This window comes from Panthera pardus, unplaced genomic scaffold, assembly GCF_024362965.1.
Source record: "Panthera pardus isolate Hobbes unplaced genomic scaffold, ASM2436296v1 HiC_scaffold_25, whole genome shotgun sequence".
Classification (NCBI taxonomy): domain Eukaryota; kingdom Metazoa; phylum Chordata; class Mammalia; order Carnivora; family Felidae; genus Panthera; species Panthera pardus.
Genome location: NW_026526821.1, coordinates 72,467,758 through 72,470,764, shown reverse-complemented (window position 1 = coordinate 72,470,764; position 3,007 = coordinate 72,467,758). Strand labels below are relative to the sequence as shown.

Genomic DNA, 3,007 nt, shown 5'->3' with positions numbered 1-3,007 from the left:
GTTCAGCCAGGAAATAGTGGCCACTCAAATGGGGTGAATGAGGAGTTTTAATAAAGGGATTATTTAAGACTCTGTGGCAAAGTTAAAGGAAGTCTGTGAGGGAGGCTGCTCTACACAGGCCAGAAATTGTGATTTCCACTCCAAGGCCTACAGAATGTTCCAAAGGATTGATTGAAGAAATGAGAATTTCAGTGATTGATCTAGAGTTCTTCTTTTGGCCATTTTTTGGTACCATATGTGAGATTACTTGTTGTAAAATCAATACTCTGTCCTTAAAAATTTCAGAAGTTGTAATTTAAAATGCTTGGGAACATTTTTATAGCAAAATGAATATAACTTATTACTAACTTTTATCAAATATTTAAACTTTCTCTAATACAGTGAGAGATTCCACACTACTAAGGATTTTCACTGTAGACATCATTATCTTGCTTAATTCTCACAGCAGATGAATCCATATTGCAAGGTTTGAGAGTCCCCAAGACCACCCTGACTTCTGACATCAAATTTGAGGGTTGTCAAGACCACCTTCACATTCAATAATTTGCTGGAAGGACTCATAGAACTCACTAAAAGCTCTTATACTCATAGTTATGGTTTATTACAGTGAGAGGACACATGATAAAATCAGTAGAGAAAAGAGGCACATGAGGCAGTGTCCAGGAGAATTCCAAGCAAGAGCTTCCATTTGTCCTCTCCCAAAGTTGTTGTGGAGTTGTGAGCAGTACTAACTTCTCTGAGTAATGTGTGATGATACACATGGATTATTGCCACTAGGATGTTTTGCTGAGTTTTGGTATCCATAGTTTTTATTGAGCTTGGTCATATAGTCAAGGTTAACTGCCTACCTGGCTGACCTTAGTCTCTCGCCCCTCCAAAGGTCCAAGTAATACTGTGTGGCCCAAGATCACTCCCCACCACCAAAAATTACATCGTTAGCACAGACCTTCTGACATGGCCCAGGGTCCCAGGTAAACAAAGACACTTTTGTCAAGCAGAATATTCCAAGGTCTTAGAAGTTACTTCACAGGGGTCAAGGGCAAAAGCTAGACCTCTCTTTGGGCAAGGTTCATCCTTTACTACATAAGCATGTACTAAGGTTATAGAAGCCTAATATAAAAACAGAATGCCTATAGACAGGCAGACATCTGATAGGGATTTTCCTTTTGTCTTCATAGCTCAGTGATATTTTTAAGTGTATATAAGAATTACTGTGTACAGAATTTTATATACTGGACATCATGGACTGTATAGGGGACTTTCATGGGAACTTTGGCTTTATAGGCTGCCTCTTAAAAATACCTTCTCATTATCCCCAACTCCTTCCACAGAAACACATAAGCTCTTGCTGCTATAAAAAAAGAAAAGCAAAAGCAAACAAACAATAGCACCCTAAAAAAATGGTTTTTACAGAAGAACTTAATTTGGAAATTTGGTTTCTGTTAGTGCTACAATTAAGATTCTAGACATGAGGGGTACAGGGTGGCTCACTTGGTTAAGTGTCCAACGCTTGGGTTTGGCTCAGGTCATGATCTCTCAGTTTTGTGAGTTTAAGCCCCCTGTTGGGCTCTGCACTGGTAGCATGAAACCTGCTTGGGATCCTCTCTCTCTCTTTCTCTGCCCATCCCCTACTTGTGCTATCTCTGTCTCTTTCAAAATAAATAAATAAACTTAAAAAAAAAATTCTAGCCATGAAAACTGTGCTAGGTCATACATTTTTTTCAATTCATTTGCTTAGGATTGTGAAACCAATTACTGGGAACTCTGGGGACCATTTTGGGGGTATCTCTTTCTGATGCAAAGTTGACTAAAGAATGAGGAAATTGTATGAAATTGGCATTCTCAATCTACAGAATCAACAAGTTGACAGAGCAATTTGAAGAAAATTTTTATAATAGTTATTATTACAAGTAAGTAAAATGTAACATGTTTTTTCTATTTCTCCCAAAATTCACTCCTTCAGAATTGTTCAGTATGGTTATCCATCTTTGATTTTGGTGGGCATGTAACAGTACTGGGCTCTGCCTTCTTGGCTGAAATACTGTAGATGACTTTGATATAATTCATCAACAAAAAGCATTCTCTCCAGAAACCTTAATAAGTTAGCAATGAGTTTCTGTGGTGGGTTTGTTTTTTTTTTTCTTCCTTTTTGACATTTTGACTTACAGTATTTCCTTCACAGGAGCCATGTTTGAGGAAAACAGTGATTCTCACTAATGGCTACATGCAGCCTGTCCTTACAACATGAATCCAGATAACCAACAAAATATCCTAATACCAATAAATATTTGTTTTGCATGACACACTAGTAATTAACTTTGCAAATTTGCTTTTTTGAAAAAAAAAAAATCTTTGTTGCACAATAGATCACTAGTTGCCAGACTATGATTTCACACACTAGGAAAATTACCAAAATTTGGGGGGAATTGACATAAAGTCATCAGATATTTTCTCTTGCCAAATACAGACACTACAAGGGGAAAAAATCCCCTAGAATCTATTGTCAGAATTATTTCATGAAAGAATGTTTTTGTGTTAATAGGTAAGTTAATCAATATTATTTGCTGATTTAGTTTCCTTGTTTTTCTGCTTATATCCTACTTTTTCTGTCCAAGTTCCATACCAAGCTTTTGTGTGTCATCCTTGTGCACAGGCCATGCAAACCTTCTCTGGATCATTCCAATTTTAGTAGATGTGCTGCTGAAGTGAACACTGTATCGATCTTTTAAAGGACATCTTTCAGGGGCGCCTGGGTGGCTCAGTGGATTGAGCATCCAAATCTTGGTTTCGGCTCAGGTCATGATCTCACAGCTTCATGGGTTAGAAGCCCCATGTCGGGCTCTGTGCTGGCAGCTTGGGGCCTGCTTGGGATTCTCTTTCTCTCTCTGTGTCTCTCTCCCTCCCTCCTCCCTTTGCCCCTCCCCCATTCACACTTACTTCTCTCTCAAAATAAATAAACTTCAAAAAAAAGACATCTTTAAAAACAAAATAAAATAAATGACATCTT

The 3,007-nt window shown here is 37.9% G+C and overlaps 1 non-coding gene across 1 annotated transcript; it reads right to left on the bottom strand.

The window, feature by feature from the left end:
* Positions 1-2,606: 2,606 nt before the first annotated feature.
* LOC128773551 (U6 spliceosomal RNA) lies at positions 2,607-2,713 on the bottom strand. Its single transcript, XR_008417919.1, has one exon. It is a non-coding gene; the product is annotated as a U6 spliceosomal RNA (small nuclear RNA).
* Positions 2,714-3,007: the final 294 nt, after the last annotated feature.